The following is a 21,269-nucleotide window of genomic DNA, read 5'->3' as shown; positions in this document are numbered from 1 at the left end:
ATTGTTCCTCCTCTGCTTTAAGGAATCACTGTGCAGCATGTAAAAGATTACGTTTCTTTGGGGGTCAACCAAAAACTGTACATTCATGTTTTAATTTATTGATATATACAAGATAGAAAATAAATAATAATAAGATTGTGCTTCATTATAAGTGGTGCGCATTCAATAGCACAGGGTGCAGTATCTCTTACACAGTTTGTGCAAAGAATAACATATAATCCAGTATTATAAGTGGATTGTTAAAAATGTTAACTGAAATATCTTAATTCAGCTGAAACCTTTTTTAGCGTGTGGTGAGTTAAGTGTTAAGCCAGAGCGCAATCCACAATAGAGCTTTAAAATTAAAAATTTAGACCCTAGGGGCGTGATCCGATATATGGCGCAGGTTTCGGCGCAAGCGTGGAAACCTGCGCCGCCCGTAGTTTCAGCTCGCAACTCGAGCTATCTTATATACGGCGCCGTTAGATGCTAAAGTGCCGTAAGTCTGAAAAACTATCGATGTCCAGAAATCTGCATAAGTACAAATTTCTGGAGTCGCCAGTGACTTACGGCACTTTAGAAACTGCCGGCGCCTACAAAAACTGACTAAAATATTAAATCTCCCGTACTGTCTAACACGCCTCCCAAACATAGCCCGACATGTATACCCCTCTATCCGCTATCCCTAAAATGCCGCTCCCGAACCCCGCCGCCAGCTACATTATCTATATTACCCCCTAATGTGAGCCCCCTACCCCGCCGCTACCTATTTTAACTATATTACCCCCAAATGTGAGCCCCCTACACCGCCGCTACCTATTTCAACTATATTACCCCCTAATGTGAGCCCCCTACCCTGCCCCCACCTATTTAAACTATATTAACCCCTAATCTGACCTCCTTACACCGCTGCCACCTATATTAAATTATTAACCCCTAATCTAATCCCCCTATACCGCCGCCACCTATATTAAATTAATTAACCCCTAAAATACTAAAATTTCCCTACCACTAAACCTAAGTCTAACCCTACAAATAGCCGTGAAAGGGCTTTTTGCGTGGCATTGCCCCAAAGTAAACAGCTCTATTGCCAGCCCTTAAAAGGGCTTTTTGCGGGCCATTGCCCTAAAGTAACCAGCTCTTTTACCAGCCCTTAAAAGGGCTTTTTGCGGGGCATTGTCACAAAGTAATCAGCTCTTTTGCCTCTAATCTAAATCCCCCTACACCGCCACCACCTATAATAAATGTATTAACCCCTAATCTAATCCCCTACACCGCCGCCACCTATATTAAATACATTAACCCCTAATCTAATTCCCCTACACCGCCGCCACCTATATTAACTATATTAACCCTAATTATATTAGGGTTAATATAGTTAATACAGTTATTATATTATATATATTAACTATATTAACCCTAATTATATTAGGGTTAATATAGTTAATATAATAGTTATTATATTAGATATATTAACTATATTAACCCTAATTATATTGGGGTTAATATAGTTAATATAGTTATTATATTATATATATTAACTATATTAACCCTATCTAACTCTAACACCCTTAACTTAATTATTATTAAAATAAATCTAAATAATATTAATAATATTAACTAAATTTATTCCTATTTAAATCTAAATACTTACCTATAAAATAAACCCTAAGATAGCTACAATATAATTAATAATTACATTGTAGCTATGTTAGGGTTAATATTTATTTTACAGGTAACTTGGTATTTATTTATTTTTTTTTTTTTTTAAAATAATTTTTATTGAGATAAACCAAAGTACAACAAGGAAGTATATGCGTTAGAACATTAAAAGAAATACAGAATATGGCCAATGATACACATCCGGATTTCAATAACAAACAGTAAGCCATTCTTTAAGTCAACAACCATAGTTGTACATTCCATTAGAAAGCACTTGAAAAGGAGAAAGTATGATCTTAGAGACAAAAATAAAGATGTTAAAAGGCTTTCTCATTATGCTTAACAAATTTTTACATTTTTAGAATTAGGCAACTTGGTATTTATTTTAACTAGGTACAATATTTTAACTAGGTACAATATTTGTAGTTTATTTAATTTATTGATAGTGTAGGTGTATTTGTAACTTAGGTTAGTATTTATTTTACAGGTAAATTGGTAATTATTTTAACTAGGTAGCTATTAAATAGTTATTAACTATTTAATAACTATTGTACCTAGTTAAAATAAATACCAAGTTACCTGTAAAATAAATATAAACCGTAAAAAATAGCTACAATGTAATTATTAATTATATTGTAGATATCTTAAGGTTTATTTTATAGGTAAGTATTTAGATTTAAATAGGAATAATTTAGTTAATATTATTAATATTATTTAGATTTATTTTAATAAGAATTAAGTTAGGGGTGTTAAAGTTAGATAGGGTTAATATAGTTAATATATATATATATATATATATATATATAATATAATAACTATATTAACTATATTAACCCTAATATAATTAGGGTTAATATAGTTAATATATATAATATAATAATTATATTAACTATATTAACCCTAATATAATTAGGGTTAATATAGTTAATATATATAATAATATAACTATTATATTAACTATATTAACCCTAATATAATTAGGGTTAATATAGTTAATATATATAATATAATAACTATATTAACTATATTAGCCCAAATATAATTAGGGTTAATATAGTTAATATAGGTGGCGGCGGTGTAGGGGGATTAGATTAGGGGTTAATGTATTTAATATAGGTGGTTACGGGGTAGGGGGATTAGATTAGGGGTTAATACATTTATTATAGGTGGCGGCGGTGTAGGGCAATGCCACGTAAAAAGCCCTTTTCAGGGCTATTTGTAGGGTTAGACTTAGGTTTAGTGGTAGGGATATTTTAGTATTTTAGGGGTTAATAATTTTAATATAGCTGGCGGCGGGGTAGGAGCTCACATTAGGGGGTAGGTAATGTAGGTGGCGGCGGTGTAAGGAGATCACATTAGGGGGTAGGTAATGTAGGTGGCGGCAGAGTAAGGGGCTCACATTAGGGGGTAGTTAATATAGGTGGTGGCGGAGTAAGGGGCTCACATTAGGGGGTAGGTAATGTAGGTGGCGGCGGAGTAAGGGGCTCACATTAGGGGGTAGTTAATGTAGGTGGCGGCGGGGTCCGGGAGCGGCGGTTTAGGGGTTAAATACTTTATTAGGGATGCGGCGGGGGATCGCGGTTGACAGGTAGATAGACAATGCGTTAGGTGTTAGGTTTTATTTAGCAGTTCGCGGTTGACAGTTTTATTTTGCAGTTAGTTTAGGGAGTTACGGGGCTCCAATACACAGCGTAAGGCTTACTACGCCTGCAATTTGTGGTGAGGTAAAAATGGAGTAAGATTTCTCCATTTTCGCCACGTAAGTCCTTACGCTGTATATTGGATACCAAACTGCGCTGTTTTGGTATACCTGTCTATGGGCCAAAAAACTATGGCTGAAGGCAGAAATATACAAGCGTAACTTCTATGTTACGCCGTATATATAATACCAAAGCAGCGCAAAATTTGGTGTCGCTGGCTTTTGCGGGCGACGATTTATATCGGATCGAGGCCTAGAAGTCTATTCTGTGAGGAATTGAGCGCACCTACACATAAAGGGCAAGATTACAAGTCGCACTGCAAATCAGTTGTGAAAACAAAGCGCACCTTATGGCTCTTGGGGTTGCACAGCTTTTACAAGTTGAAAATTAACTTATTTTGGGTGCGCTTTAAGCCACGGAATGCAAACAGCCAAATCGCTTGTGCGTTTATGTATTCCTCATAGAAGTCAATGGAGAAGACAAATAGAAAAAAAAACACAAAAACCCTAATCTGTTGCACAAAGCCCATGACATATTCTCCTCGAAAAGTGTACATGAAAATGAGATTATTTCATTTTGGGAAAATGTATTCGTAACGGAATATTTTCTTTTTATTTCTAAATAAATATTTCTCTATATATGGGATGATATTTGGACTTATATATCTATTTATAGCGAGATATGTGTATGAATATATATATATATGTCTAGATATCTTGAGATCTATATGCGAATATCCCTTTGAAAATCCATATGAGATATTGTTTAATGTGCATAAGATTATAATGTGAAATCTTTTCATTATCTTCATTGTTAAACTTATGTCTATACATATAAATCCATGTTTCTCTATGTATGTGTATGTATGTCAATATAAAATCCCTCCATCTTTGAGCCCTTATAACTTCTGTGCGCAATATTTTTTTAAAATAATTTTATTAGACAGTGTTAATATGAGTGTAACTGTACTTTGTAATTTTTTTTGACGTTTTCCGTGAAACTTTTAAGTTGCGCAAAAATGTTAACTACAGCTCTTCGAGCGCGGAAAAGATTGTTGCATAAAATGCGAATGCATGCAATGACGATTTTTCAAAACTTGTAATAGCTGCGCAATGGAAATTGATTGCGGAAAGACCATATCGTGTGCGGAAAAGTCATAACGCTCGACTTGTAATCTTGCCCTTAGTGAAATAACATTCAACTTGTAATATGAGTAAGAGTGCAAAAATCGAAGCACTATTGATTGGGCTGTGGAGAATTTAAGGCAAAATAAAGCTCCAATTGTAATCTAGCACATTATATTATTTCCACATGACAGTGTAGTCATAGTTAATGTTCACCAAATTAGTAAAAGGACTATTAAAAACAGTTGATTTGCATGATCCACAAATACACAATAAAAAGGACTGTGAACTTTTGCACATGCTCAGTTGGAGTTTGTGCATATAAAAGACCAAGATCAAATTTATAATGATAAATTGTTTAAAGTTGTTTAAAATTAATGCTCTGGGCCTATTTATAAATGTGCGTGCGGACATGATACAATGTAGCGTATCATGTCCGCTGCACATCGATAAATCATTCTTGTGAACTGCTTGTGCAATGCCGCCCCCTGCAGATTCGCGGCCAATCGTATAGGATCGGGCGGATTGATGTCCGCGGCCTCAGAGCAGGCGGACAAGTTATGGAGCAGCGATTTGGAGCTTAATAATTCAGCCCCTCTATATGAATAATGAAAGTTTATTTGAAAAATATTAAATACCGGTATAATTATTAAACATTATTATATATACTGTAAAAAAATATAGATATATTCTATGGATTATTTAGAATTTTGTACAGTATGTATAATAATTTTTATTAATATTTTGAAATACTTAATATTTCAAGAATGTGCATTCAAGTTAGCAATTCTTCATATGCCCTAACCCGACACTACATTAGACCTAAATTGCGAAACCCGATGTGCTCTACTCATATTTACATTCCTATGTTCTTCAAATAGAAAATAATGCAATTTTTATTATTAAATATATATCTCAATATATATTTGATAATGTTAATGTAAAATAAATAGCTATACCTATATATCTATAGGATTAGATATACAGGTATAGGTATATAAATATATATATATATATATAAATATGTATTTACAATAAGAAGTACATAGTTCTGTAAGTGTACAGTAAATATACAGTAAAACACTGGTGGCATGTTGTAAGTAGCAAAGTTAGCACATTGTATTTACAGAATGTACACTCCTATTGCAGCACTGACAAACACACATTTTGGGCCATGTGCTAAAACTATTAACTAATACAAGGAATATTATATAGCCATGAAAGTGCAAGGATATGTTATTACTCTAGGGCTGTATGGATCCCATTAGTGCTTAGACTGTTACTTCTCACAGGGTAAACTGGGCAGAGAGAGAGAGACTGGAGAGGAAAAGTGGAAGTGGAGAAGAAGGTAGAGTTAAGGGAGAATGGAGAAAAAAAATAAGAGTGAAGAGATAGGAGAGAAAGGAAAGAAAGAGTGTAAAGAGAAGATATGGGGGCCGAATTATCATTGTGCAAGAAGACATGAACCGATATTGCGGATCATCTCCGCTGCACATCGATAAATGCCGACAGCATACGCTCTCTGCATTTATCATTGCACCAGCAGTTCTTGTGAATCGTATAGAATCAGCCACTAGCAGGGGGTGTCAATCAACCCGATCGTATTCAATCGGGTTGATTTCTGGTGATGTCTGTCCGCCGCCTCAGAGCACGCAGACAGGTTATGGAATAGCGGTCTTTAGACCGCTGCTTCATAACTTGTGTTTCCGGCGAGCTGGAAGGCTCGCCAGAAACCCTGGTCATCAAGCTCCATACAGAGCTTGAAAAGCATGCCCCATGGCCTGAGAGAGAAGAGAGAGGGTAAAAAGAGAGATTGAAGAGAGAAGGGAGTCGAGAAATATAGTTAAGAACAAGAAGGGAGAGATGATAATTATTTTAAAAAATATCTCCAGGTCTACTATGACCTTCCATGACTGTCAGCACTCTCTATGTTCAACAACTTCCTTTTTCTATCCAGCTGCTGTCTTCCCCAAAACCTTTAGTTGCTATTAACTTATTTTTGTTTATGTATGTAGCATTATTTAATTTGTTATGGTACAAAATTAACACAATATTACCAAATATTTCACCATGGCTTAACATATGCAAAGAGGCGGTGAAGTAGTGGGTGGGGTGTGGGTGGGATTAGAATTGGCGAGTAACATTTTGTCCTGGCTAGTAGTTTAGGACTTGAAATTTTGAGCCGTGTGTGTATATATATATATATATATATATATATATATACACATACACACATTTTTTTTACATGTTTATGTATGCATATATATGTTTAAGCACTTTGCAGCGCTATGTTTGTCAAAGCCTTATACCATATATCTTTGAGCCCTTAAAAATATATTTTTTCCAGATAGTGTTTATATGAGTGTAACTGTCTTTTTAAGTGTATTTATGTTGTGTTTAATGCAACTTTTTTTTCCCCTACTCCTTACATGATCTCTTGAGGCGTGCTAACCCAATGAGTGCAAATTGTGAGCGTGTTTACTTTCAACTCGTAATACACGCACTATTTCTTGCAAATCAAAAAGTTAACGATCCACTTATGATCTAGCCCTAAATTGGCCAATGTTGATGACATTTAAGACCCCATGCAGGCAGACAATGTTTCCAGACAGAGAACATATCCGTGTGCAGGACCAGTAATGTAGCATCCACTACTCAAATTAAAAAGGAATAGAAAGGTCAAATTTCAAATAGAAGCATTTTTAAATATACTACCATTAAGCAAAATGTTTCTTGTAAATAAGTATTGCTGTTTTTCAGGGGCATAAGCACATATGCTGAGGGGGCCCATGCACCAGTATTCAAACACTATATGGTCCATTTATTCAAGTTTCAAAAAGTAGGAGCGAACGTATGTGAGAAAGTCTGCATCACCAAAACGTATAAAAAATGCCACAAGATATCTTTGTGTCAAATGTGACGCCTTGATTGCGAAGATTGATAAATTAGAAGTCAGACTAGATGTGGGGGAAGTGGATTTATTACACTGTCTGCGTTGTTGAAAGTGTTATTTTTGCCCACATGATAGTGTCACATGACACATACTCGAGGGAAAGTTATACCAGCATGCAGTGCGACATGTATAAAAGTGGGTGCAAGTACATTTTAATTTCAATTTAATTTTGTGTCATAACAAGCTCATTAGAAGGCTTAATATGACAGCTGCTGGACTCACCAAAACTGGTCGTAATGTGCAATTCTGTTATCAGCAGAATGCCATCTTAGTAGACTTTATACCCCAGTACTATGACTGAATAATTGAAAAAAAAGGCGAAACATCCACTGAGATGTGGAACAAAGATTTGGAACAAAATAAGCCAGGAGGTGTCAGCTCAGGGAATTGTTCCCAAAGACTTCCATTCTTGTAAAAAAATGTTTTTCTGAACAAAGAGGATTGTTAAAGGGAAGCTGGCGATACTGGTGGCGGTCCAAGATATGTTGCACTTCTCAACGAAAATGAGTGCCGTATCTTAGTGCAGCTAGGAACAGAGGTAGTTGATGGAGTGCATCCCGGGGACAGCAGTATTTACCCAGTAAGTTTTATGCCATAGTTGACACAATATGCTGCTGTAACAAAATGCGTTTATTATTAGTTTAATATAATTATAATTTTAGTAATTAAACCTTACAAACTTTGTAGGCCTATTAGCATAAACACGCCTAACTTTAAGTTTAAGTTAAGTACTATCATTACCTTAGACTTTTTGGCCCATCAAGTGAAACAAGGCCTACATTTTCATTGGTGCGTCTTTATTTGAAACATTTCCTTTGGGCTGGTATGTGTATTGCGCCAGATTAAAAGCATATCATTTGCTCTTATTTTCATAGGCATATTTTTTTCCCACTTAATAGATAGATAGAGATAGAGCATACAATTTAAAATAACTTATAGTATCAAATTCTCTTGGTATCCTTTGTTGAATGAGCAGCAAAGGGAACTACATGAAGGCATCAGGTAAGGCTATAACAAGAGGTATATATGTGCAGCCACCAATCAGCAGCTATCTCCCAGTAGTGCATTGCTGCTCTTATGAATTATTTTCAACAAAGGATATTAAAAGAACAAAGCAAATAAGTTAGCCGAAATAACCGAAATGCTATTGTCATTCAATGTTAATTTCCCCCTATCTTCTTCCACAAACATGAAAAAGTGAATTTAAGGTTACAGAATACATACAATTTATTTTGCTTTGGATGCATTTAACTTTCATTTGGATCAGAGATATAGTGCATTTGATAGCAGGCACATTTTAACAGATACGGAGATGCTTTATTTAATAATATATTCAGATAAGTCATCCAAAAAAGGGGAATTAAAAATATTGCATGTGATGAGAGACATTTAAACATTAAAATTCTTACAGGATACAGTATAACTATTACTTGTGTGCATGACATTTAAACCTGAACTTTCATCAATTAAATAGCACGTTGAACTTCCGTCAATTATAAGGGGTAAATTTATCATGGTGTGGACAGACATGATCCGCTATAGCGAATCATGTCCGCCACACATTGATAAATGCCAACAGCATACGCTGTCAGCATTTATCATTGCACCAGCAGTTCTTGTGAACTGCTGGTGCAATACCGCCCCCTGCAGATTCACGGCCAATCGGCCGCTAGCAGGGGTTGTCAATCAACCCGATCGTATTCAATTGGGCTGATTGCTGTCTGCCAACCTCAGAGGTGGCGGACAAGTTAAGGAGCAGCAGTCTTGGGACCGCTGCTTCTTAACTTCCGCTTCAGGTGGAACTGAAGCGGAGTGGGTCAGAAGCAGCGTCCGCTGCTTCATAAATCGACCCCTAATTCTTTTCAATAATACCTCAATAATATCCCCACGAAAGAGCTGAAAAAGTATTTATATATAGCTAAGACTACTTTTAATGAAACAAAATGTAAAAAAGTACCTGCTAAACCCGGCTCAGAGTTTGAAGTATTATTACCAAATAACCTTCCAAGTTCCTTATAGGAAATAACATTGCTGTATATACAGTTCTTAAGCTTAGCCAGGGATAATATGAATCAGAAACGTACTAGGAGGTAGATTTACCAAGCAGCGGATGCTGCAATCTACCGCCAGAAACTTAAGTTAAGAAGCAGTGGTCGTAAGACCGTTGCTCCTTAACTTGTCCCCCACCTCTGAGGTGGCGGACTGCAATCATCCCGATCCGATCGGTATGACTGGCACCCCCTACTAGCAGACGATTGGCCGCAAATGTATATAAATCTACACCTAGGACTGATCTGTGCCTATGCAGTGGAGGTTACCTGTCAAGTTGGGTGTAATAAAGCTAGGGCCAACCATGAGTGGATGAAAAATCAAACCAGACAGCTCCTGAACAGAATTTGACATAAAATAAGATGACTATATATGTGTAAACACAGCTACACTTTATGCAGAGCTGCACCAGAGAGTGGCTATGTTTAATTACACATTAACTACATAAAGATATACTGAATGACTAATGCACAAGAGAATGAACAGCAGATAGAAAACTTGGAGACTCTATTCTCAACACCTCACCCCAGGTCCGCTGTCACACTAGACTCAAAGGTCACATTCAACCCACATATACAAGCACTTACCAAATCCTGCCGTTCGCACCTACGCAACATTTCAAGAATTCGTCCCTTCCTTACTCAAAAAGCTACAAAAATACTTATTCATTCTCTCATTTTGTCACGCATTGATTATTGCAATCTACTCCTAAATGGCCTTCCAAAATACCGCCTTTCCTCCCTCCAATCTATTATGAATGCTTCTGCTATACTCATCCACCTAAGTCGCCGATCTGCATCAGCTGCCCTTACAAAGCACTAAATAGTCTAACTCCCAACTATATTTCCTCTTTTATCATGAAATATTCCCCATCCCGTCCTCTTCGATCAACCTCTGACCTACATCTCTCCACTTGTTATCTCTACGTCCCACCCCCGCCTCAAAGACTTCGCACATGCTGCTCCTGTCCTCTGGAACTCTCTACCCCACTCCATAAGACTGTCTCCAACCTTGTATAGCTTCAGATGCTCCTTGAAAACCCACCTATTCAGAGAGGCGTACCATCTCTCCTCCATCCCTTCCGAACCAAACTAATATATGAACTGCCTGACTCACTGCTGCAACTGATGTAACAAGCTACCCCAACCTTATGCCTCTGCACCCTAAACCTGTAGACTGTGAGCTCTCCGGAGCAGGGCCCTCTTCCTCCTATACTAGATTTGTTTAGTTTTGTTATGTTTTGTATTTTATCAAAAATCCTTGTCATTGTATACCCCTATCATTGTACCTAGCACTACGGAATTTGGCGGCATTATACAAATAAATGATAATAATAATAATAATAAAGATATAAATAGTGCACTATTACACATATAAATAGCCAGATATTAACAAGAGCATATCGACATCTATAGAGATTTTTCAGACAGAAGAAAAAAATGTGTGCACTGTAGGACATGTCAAAATCCCTTTACTGTATATACAGTGACTGTAATGTTTGTTTAAGCATATGTAATACACAGATTACACTGATGAACATAAACTAAGCTAGTGTTGACTATGCAGAATCTACGCACACATGCCCTTAGAGCCATTATATCTGGATCTGACACAAGAGCCTGAAAGATTGGGATTCAACAAAAAGCCATCAGGACTACATCAGGCAGATCCCATTTGGCAACTAGTTGAGTGAAGATCTCCTGGAGAGACTAATCACCTGAACAGCCTGAAGGCTAGAAGAATCTGCTTCCCTTATCTACAAATCTGGAATGAGGAACGCTGATATGGCGCAGTGGTTCTATCTGCCATGGACAGAATCTGGCACACTTCCTACATTGGAAGAGGGCTGCAGAATACTTCTTTTTCAGAAGGGGTCAGGACCGAAGAACTTGATCGTTTACAGTTCCATAGGCTCATAGATAACCTCGCCTCTCAAGGTGACCAACCCCTTGCGACCCTCAAAATCCCCAGATGATGACACCCTGCACAGAAGATTAAGCTGATGTGGAAACATTATTCCAAGAAAGAGTGGCAAAAAATGCATATATACAGAAAAGTTCTAGCCCTTACAGCAGGGGTGCCCAATAGGTAGATCGGGGTGGCAAATAAATATTTAAAAAAAAAATAAGCTAGGTAGATCGGGATCTACGAGTAGATCTCGAAGGCGTTGCTGGTAGATTGCAGCCGATGTGATAAAAATGTTGTGGTCAAGTTACGCGATCTCAACACTGGGGCATGAGTAGAGTATGGTTGCAAGGGATACCACTTTATCTACCGCAGTGTGTGAAGGGGCAGGTCATTAAACAGTCTGATGGTCGGACATGAAAAGTGCTACAGGATTAGATCTTGAGGGACATCGATTTCAACCAATCAATGTAGATGATTTTTGAACGACAAAACAATTGGCCTATCAAAAAAAACATCTTATTTTTTCTCTTCTCTATCAAAAGCATGGTTGAGTGAGTACTTTACCAATGGATATGGCGGTATAGTATAGTTAGGAGGGTAAGCGTAAATATATAGAAAAAGTAAATGCGGAGGCTACTGTGCTATGCTAAAGGAACAAGTTGGATTAACATATGGCAAATAAACATTTTGACCTGGTAAGAAATGGTCTGCATGGCGTCCAATTGAATTTTTTTTTGTGTAAGCCTCACTGAAGCCTCACATCAGGCCAAACCCACGGCGCAAAGTAAAGGGGGTCAGTGGCAGTAATTTGAATAAAGTGTTTTGTAACATGGCACAAGGGGTTGCTCCTGCTAAGCCAAATTGAAGTCAGTGCTACTTTTGTCGTCAGGATTAATCTGTTGTATCTTTATGCTTTTGCACATCAATGTGTTGCTAAATCATGCAACCTTAAAGGGATATGAAACACATATTTTATTTTTTTCATGATTCAGATGGAGAATATGCAATTTTAAACAACTTTCTAATTTACTCCTATTGTCAATATTTCTTCATTCTCTTAGTATTTTTATTTAAAAAAGCAGGAATGTAAGCTTAGGAGCTGACCCATTTGTATTTAGTAGATCTCATTGAGATGGTCATTTGAAAAGTAGATCCCAACACAAAAAAGTATGGGCACCCCTGCCTTACAGAATAGTCATAATGTAATCCTATGAATGACACCGTAAAAGCTACTTGTACATTGGAGCTTACCTTGTACAGTAGAGTCAAATAGATCAAAGTAGGACAATAGTTAGATACCGATAGGAGCTGTACACCCACAGCATTCTGGTATATCCGTACTCAGATTGAACCTAGGACTGCTGGTTCGCAGCCTGTTGCTCTGGCCTTGAGCCACTGGAGGGCTGTGGAAATATTGCACCAGACATCTTCTGCATAGGAAAAAAGAAATGGTAAACATAACAATAAGGTTAGCTGTAATGTGAGAAAACAGCATCCACAGCTGGATTTAAACTCTAGATCCTCTGCTTGCGAAGCTATGAATCTAAACATTAAGCTAAACATTGTCTGTGTGCAATGTTGCATCGAGGGAATGAATCATAACCACTATCTTGCTGGATAGACTGTATATAACATAACCATGTACCTAAAATATACATGTCTGGATATATCAGAACATACGGATTAATAAAATCCATGCAATCATTATCTAAGTTACATGTAATTAGCATGTTCTGGAAATACAGAAACTATACTGCTTAGAATAATGAAATTAGGAAATATGGTACATGACATTAGCATGTACATTGTGTACAATAAGGAAACATGTAATTACCAATAAGGTACATGAAATTAATATTTTCTGATATACCAATCCACCTGCGTACAATGAAATGCATGGGATTAGAAATAACAACTACAGGAATGAAGCAAATAAGTACATGGCACTAGCATGTTCCTACAATACAGAATACTGTATATACTGTATACAATAAAGTACATGAAATTACCAAGAAAGGTACATGTAAGTAGCACGTTCTGTTTATATATATATACAGTATGTTCTGTCAACACAGAATTTATACTGCATATAAAAGAAACATGTAAATATTAAAAAAATATACATGCCAGTAGCACGTTCCGTCTATACTGATGTCAGCCGTATAGAGTCAGTCTGGGATTAGACCCAACTGCTAGGGTGATATTGGTTACACACGCTAGCACGCTGAGGAAAACCCAGGACGTGACCCACTTAGGAAAGAAAACAGTTAGTATGCAGGAATGGAAAACAGTGTACTCACAAATGATGAAAAGCCACAGGAGGTAGTATCTGATGAGTAGAAAGGGAGTATAATGAACTGAAGCTGAAACACAGGCAGAGGATGTTCAGATAAGGAGGCCAGGCAAGGGAGAGGTCAATGTCCCTTTAAGCAGGTTAGGATTCGGCAACAGAGTGGTCAGGCAAGCAGAGGTCAATGATCCTTTAAGCAATTTAGGATTAGGCAACAGAGTGGTCAGGCAAGCAGTGGTCAATGTTCCTTTAAGCAATTTAGGATTAGGCAACAGAGTGGTCAAGCAAGCAGAGGTCAAAGTCCCTTTAATCAGATTTGAGGATTCAGCAACAGAGTAGTCAGGCAAGGCAATGGTCGGTAACACTGGAGGCAGGCAGAAAATGAGAATAAACTCACAGATCCCAACGAAGCCGGGATGAAGGAAGTAAATCAGACAAATGGGCACCAGAGAGAAGTCCCGCCGGATATTTAAAAGTCAAGGGTGTGTGACAAGGAAGGCCGCGTCACGTTACTAGGCAACGTGATGCAGTGAAGGAGGAAGCGAGAGCAGATCCGGGAGTCACAGCGACACGGCAATGATCGGATCGTGACAACTGAATTGATATAGTGTACATATGTTACATGTCAATACAGAATTTATACTACATACAGAAGTGTATTAAGGTAGAGTTAACCTTCTAGTGAGACTGCAAAAAAAAATACAGCCATGATAAAAGGTCTAGGTTGTCAGACTGGTACATATATTATACTGATGTACTGAAAATGCAGATTTTGCAAATATATCTATTTAATAGATCAGTGAGGACACTGTATAAGAAATAGTTCTGCTTTAATAAGCACACGTGACTGCATGTGCCATGTTGACTCATCTTTGTGCTCAGGCATGAGAAGGCAGCGACCGTGCCGGGGTGGTGTGACTAGTCACCTCAGGTGCCTCATTGTGTCTATTTACTAGTGGAATGTGGCAGTGTGCTGTGAGTCTCTGAGGACGGGGGGTCAGGACTACTCTAGCCACGGGTAAGATCTGAGAGAAGTTCAGAGTCGTATCATGAGCATTGCTAGCGATTTATCTCTCCTTTAATCCCAGGCTGTTTATACACAATTTATTGTTTTACAGTTGTACGATGGGTTTTGCAACATACTCCTAGCCCTATCCCTGCAGTGTGAGGAGTGAATCTCCATTATTATGTCACATAAAGCAGGCATTGCTTCTAATCCTGCATGTTACTTACTACCCAGGCAGGAGGGTAAGGGGACAAGGGGCAGGCTGATATCAAACCGTTGCTACAACTAAAAGTAGAAAAATGTCAGATAAATGTGTGTGGCGGGGGGTGTTTGGGGGGCTGGGGGGGTTGGTGTGCTGCAGCAGCCAGGGCAAAGTGTCTGCTCAGCTGAATAGTTTAATTTTTTTGCAGAGTGATCTGTAGTGGTCTCTGAACCGTTTGGCAGCATAAGTAAATTATTAGCACTTAATACCTGCTAAACTTTGGGATTATCATGTACAAACATAAGAAAAACAATGTACAAAAAAAGTAGTAGCTTTTTGTTTGTTAGGAATATTCCTTCTGCAGTCAGTTAAAATGTTTGCTTCAAGCTAATTCTGCACACATTACCGGTTGCAAACTATTTTAGGAGGCTTGGTGTGGTTACCTAGAGAACCAGAAAGTGTCCCCCTATTAACAAAAGTCAGTTGTCAGAGTGCTTATACTTTTTAAAAAAAAATAAAAAAAATGTGTGTTATGTTCTACCACTTGTTAAGCCGACTCCCCAGATCCCATCCCTTCTCTTGTCCACCACATATCACACTTTTGCTCAGTGGGGTAGGGGACTCTTTTGTATTTTGAAATGTTGGGAGGAATGCTATCAGCCTTATGGTCAAATGGAACTTCAGATCAGTCCATATTGTTTGCAGTCCTTGTTAATTATACGTATGCTCATATTGGAGCCCAGATCATACCAAATTAGTTTAGTGCCCATTTATTTAATGGACAGGCAGCTAATACTGGAATCCCTCTTTGTGGGGATGCTACCAAACTTTTCTTTACCATTAAAAGTAAAACAAAAAAGTATGTTTTAAGACTAAGTCCAAATGATTGAATCAATGACCTTAATTTGAACTTGAATTGAGAGATAAAAATGAAAAGGCAACTTTATACTAAATGGGGAATCTTCTCATGGTCAAGCATAAAAAAATAATCAAGTATTGGTCTCTTTACTTTGTTATCTTGATAACAAAAATTCCATTAACCTGTTTTAGAAGGACAGTGATCTCAGTTCAGGAGCTCTTATAGGTAATTGTACATGAAAGATTGTTTTCAAATACCAAAAAGGATAATTCTTTGAAGGGTTAAAATGCAGGTTACATAAATAATAAAATTCACATACACATCCAACACTGAAAGTTTTTGTGTGACCCTTAGTGCCACTAAGTAGAATATATAGATCAATTGTTTGTTGACAAAAAAAAAACAGGTCCACTATTGAATGGTATACAAGGTTAAATAAATCAAAGCAGCAAAAAACCCAGAAAACCTTAAAGCGCTTGAAATCAAACAAAGTTATTTATTATGGAGACAAGTAAAATTCAGCTTAAAAGCAAGTAACCCTTGCAACCTAGGAAAAACTGTACTACGCATTTCGGCAGCCCTCTGCCTTAATCATGGACTTAGCTACAATGATGTTGGAAGCTCCTTAAATACACCTGAGTCCTTAGGTGTGAACAAACATATGCTGCATAAAAGGGACATGACCAAATGCATAAACTAAGAACAAAAACATATGGATAAGTTAACATAATTACAGGGAGTGCAGAATTATTAGGCAAGTTGTATTTTTGAGGATTAATTTTATTATTGAACAACAACCATGTTCTCAATAAACCCAAAAAACTCATTAATATCAAAGCTGAATAGTTTTGGAAGTAGTTTTTAGTTTGTTTTTAGTTATAGCTATTTTAGGGGGATATCTGTGTATGCAGGTGACTATTACTGTGCATAATTATTAGGCAACTTAACAAAAAACAAATATATACCCATTTCAATTATTTATTTTTTACCAGTGAAACCAATATAACATCTCAACATTCACAAATATACATTTCTGACATTCAAAAACAAAACAAAAAACAAATCAGTGACCAATATAGCCACCTTTCTTTGCAAGGACACTCAAAAGCCTGCCATCCATGGATTCTGTCAGTGTTTTGATCTGTTCACCACCAACATTGCGTGCAGCAGCAACCACAGCCTCCCAGACACTGTTCAGAGAGGTGTACTGTTTTCCCTCCTTGTAAATCTCACATTTGATGATGGACCACAGGTTCTCAATGGGGTTCAGATCAGGTGAACAAGGAGGCCATGTCATTAGATTTTCTTCTTTTATACCCTTTCTTGCCAGCCACGCTGTGGAGTACTTGGACGCGTGTGATGGAGCATTGTCCTGCATGAAAATCATGTTTTTCTTGAAGGATGCAGACTTCTTCCTGTACCACTGCTTGAAGAAGGTGTCTTCCAGAAACTGGCAGTAGGACTGGGAGTTGAGCTTGACTCCATCCTCAACCGAAAAGGCACCACAAGCTCATCTTTGATGATACCAGCCCAAACCAGTACTCCACCTCCACCTTGCTGACGTCTGAGTCGGACTGGAGCTCTCTGCCCTTTACCAATCCAGCCACGGGCCCATCCATCTGGCCCATGAAGACTCACTCTCATGTCATCAGTCCATAAAACCTTAGAAAAATCAGTCTTGAGATATTTCTTGGCCCAGTCTTGACGTTTCAGCTTGTGTGTCTTGTTCAGTGGTGGTCGTCTTTCAGCCTTTCTTACCTTGGCCATGTCTCTGAGTATTGCACACCTTGTGCTTTTGGGCACTCCAGTGATGTTGCAGCTCTGAAATATGGCCAAACTGGTGGCAAGCGGCATCTTGGCAGCTGCACGCTTGACTTTTCTCAGTTCATGGGCAGTTATTTTGCGCCTTGGTTTTTCCACACGCTTCTTGCGACCCTGTTGACTATTTTGAATGAAACACTTGATTGTTCGATTATCACGCTTCAGAAGCTTTGCAATTTTAAGAGTGCTGCATCCCTCTGCAAGATATCTCACTATTTTTGACTTTTCTGAGCCTGTCAAGTCCTTCTTTTGACCCATTTTGCCAAAGGAAAGGAAGTTGCCTAATAATTATGCACACCTGATATAGGGTGTTGATGTCATTAGACCACACCCCTTCTCATTACAGAGATGCACATCACCTAATATGCTTAATTGGTAGTAGGCTTTCGAGCCTATACAGCTTGGAGTAAGACAACATGCATAAAGAGGATGATGTGGTCAAAATACTCATTTGCCTAATAATTCTGCACTCCCTGTAGAAATGAACAATGAAAGGTACACAGAACATATGATATTCTCAAATTGTCAAACAAATCCTGTATAAACCATAATGCATCAAAAGCGGATCAATATTAAATAGATAGATATCACAAATTGTATAATTTGACAAAGTGAAAGTTTGAAAAACCACCATCCAGCCAGAACACATATATCACACATATTTGATTTTTATGTCAGTTACCCCAAATCTATTACCTGGAAATGGCAGCATAATGAACATAATAAAATTTTTAATTAGTAAACAGTCAAAAAGTATTTTTCCTATAATAAACGTGATCACAATCAGATAACTGAACATATTTCTTAACCCATACACAATAAAACATGTGTTTAAATCTAATAAAGAAAGTGTAAAATAGTGGGTATATAAGGGTATGTAAAGGAAACAGTCTAATCTAATGCGATCACCACAAACCTTAATCCATTTTATGGACGGTGTCCTCATAAAGCTATAAGAGCTATCATTTAATGCCCAATATCCTAACACTGGTTATTGGCTATTGGAAGTATGAGAGAAAACGATTCAAAAAATATATATGGATATGTTATTAAACATATAAGGGCCCAGATAAGCACATAATATATTAAGAATATGGGGAGGAAATAAAATGGACTGTTGCAACATCATCAAAAGCTGCCTGCCAAGATAAGGGGGGGTAGAGATATATATATCTACATATAGCCCTGATCAGGTGGTAAAGCGGGAAAAATACAATCTACAGTTCTTGATCAATTTTGGCTGCACCAAAAATGAATGATGTCGCCATCTATATTGAAGCCATTGGGTCTTCTGGTCTGCATTTGAAAGATCAAAAATGCTTCTTTATAAAGCAGTTTGGCTGTTCTATCCCCTCCATGAATGGTAGGTCTAATATGATCAATCACCTGACATTTGAATGTTGCAACTGCTTTGTCATGAAGGTGTATAAAGTGTCTGGCCAGATCGGAACACTCAATGCCATTTTCAATATTTTTAAGATGTTCCCTGATCCTACTTCTACCTTCCCTGGTGGTGCACCCAACATATTGCTTTCTACATTGAGTGCAATCCACCAGTTAGATCACAAAAGTAGAGCGGACTCATACACTTTCTGAATAACATATGACTGAAAATTCAGTGAAATCTGAGTAAATCCACATGATATACAATTACTGAAGTGGCATTTAAAATGTCCCTTGACTTCCAACCAACTGCTCCTATTTGTAGGGGATTGACGTAGCAAACTAGGGGACAATGTGTTGCCAAGTGTACACCCTTTCCTTGATACAAAATTACAGCCTTGCGATAGAAAATCTTTAAGGCTGTCCTCGGCTGTGAGAATTGGAAGATGCTTCTTCACAATTTCACAAATAGTGTCAAATTGGGCACTATAGGGTGTTATAAAGGTAGGCTTGGATGTGTCAAAGTTCTTATTTCTGTTTACCTTAGAACCTTGTTCAGTGAGTATCTGTTCTCTGTCCATGCGACTAACCTCTAAAAGTGCACGATTGACCACTTTCTTGTTATAGCCTCAATCCAGTAGATATGCCACCAAGGTCAAACTTTCTTTCTCAAAATCTTGTTCATCCGTGCAATTCCTTTTTACATGGATGAACTGGCCTTTTGCCATGCCGAATCCTGTATGTTTCGGATGGTTGCTACGGCCATGAAGGATGGCGTTGGTGGCAATTGGTTTACGGTATAGGGTGGTTTTAACACTACGTGTGTCAGTATCCCCTATTAAAAGGAGTTCCAAATATGGCATTGAGATCGGATCCCATGCATGCGTGAACTGGAGATTACATAATTGTAGCTAAGTCCATGATTAAGGCAGAGGGCTGCCGAAACGCGTAGGACTGTTTTTCCTAGGTTGCAAGGGTTACTTGATTTTAAGCTGAATTTTACTTGTCTCCATAATAAAGAACTATGTTTAATTTCAAGCGCTTTGAGGTTTGCTGGGTTTTTTGCTGCTTTGATACTTTGACAACTCCCCAGCTGGGTCTCAGCACTGCCCGGACCAATGGAGACTGCTATAGGTCAACGTCACAGGGACACGTCATCCGGATATGCCGTTTGTATTGACGGCGGCTTGAACACTTACTGTGGACTGGGAGAACGCTCACTCTGTTAGGAGCTTCGGTATCAGTGGCAGTTCAGGCGATTAGCGGCACCCAGACCGGTGTGGAGGACCACATCAGGATACAAGGTGAACGATCCGTTGCCGCACCACGGAGCCTTAGCCACACATGACCGCTTGCTGGGTGAGTTTCCCATTCAATTCATTATTGATTACTAGCCGTGCAAGTGTTTGGAGCTGCAGAGGGGGACACTTTGTATATACATAAGGTTAAATAAAATTCAATCAAAGTAACTAATTTCTTATGTAATTTTTAGGCAAAACATGGGAATCTAATTTAGTAAAAACTAGTAGTAAAAACTAAAGGTCATTGTAGTGCCAAAAGGTTTTATATTTGTATGTTTTAATAAATCCTTTTTAACATACGGAGAAGCACAAGAGTTCCTTTTTGTCCTAACATTGGGAGTGAGCAGGGTGTTGCACATACAGTTTGCCAGTGAGCTTGGACACTGTGAGATCCCAGTCTGTTCCAACTAGCACATTTTGGTGCTGCAACACTTGTGAGTATTATTGAATACCGACCGAGTTTTGGTTTGCACATGCAGTTGAGACTATGGGGCATATTTATCAAGCTCCGTATGGAGCTTGATGCCCCTTGTTTCTAACAGAAGTTATGAAGCAGCGGTCTAAAGACCGCTGCTTCATAACTTATCTGCCTGCTCTGGGGCTGCGGACAGAAATCAACCTGATCGAATATGATTGGCCACGAATCTGCAGGGGGCAGCAGTGTACCAGCAGTTCACAAGAACTGCTGGTGCAATGATAAATGCCGATAGTGTATGCTACTTCGTATCATGTCTGCTCGCACATTGATAAATATGCCCCTATAATGAAATTGCACTAGAAGGCGACTTCTTTCTGTTTGATTTTTGTAGAGTGAGAATTCTTTTTAACATAAATATTAGTGTTATATTTTTTACAGGGGGCAGCCAATTTTGAGTGGTAGTTATATAGCATGATGCTTACCTACCCATATGTTCTAATTTTTTTTTATTCATTTTATTAAAAAACAATGATCACTGGCTGTCTAGTGGGGTTATATGGCCCATCCATGTTGTCCCTAGCCTTCAGTTCTCAGAACTTTACCAGGCTACCATG

The sequence above is a fragment of the Bombina bombina genome, chromosome 2, assembly GCF_027579735.1.
Source record: "Bombina bombina isolate aBomBom1 chromosome 2, aBomBom1.pri, whole genome shotgun sequence".
Taxonomy (NCBI): domain Eukaryota; kingdom Metazoa; phylum Chordata; class Amphibia; order Anura; family Bombinatoridae; genus Bombina; species Bombina bombina.
The sequence above is the reverse complement of the archived record's forward strand: the minus strand, read 5'-3'. Positions refer to the sequence as shown.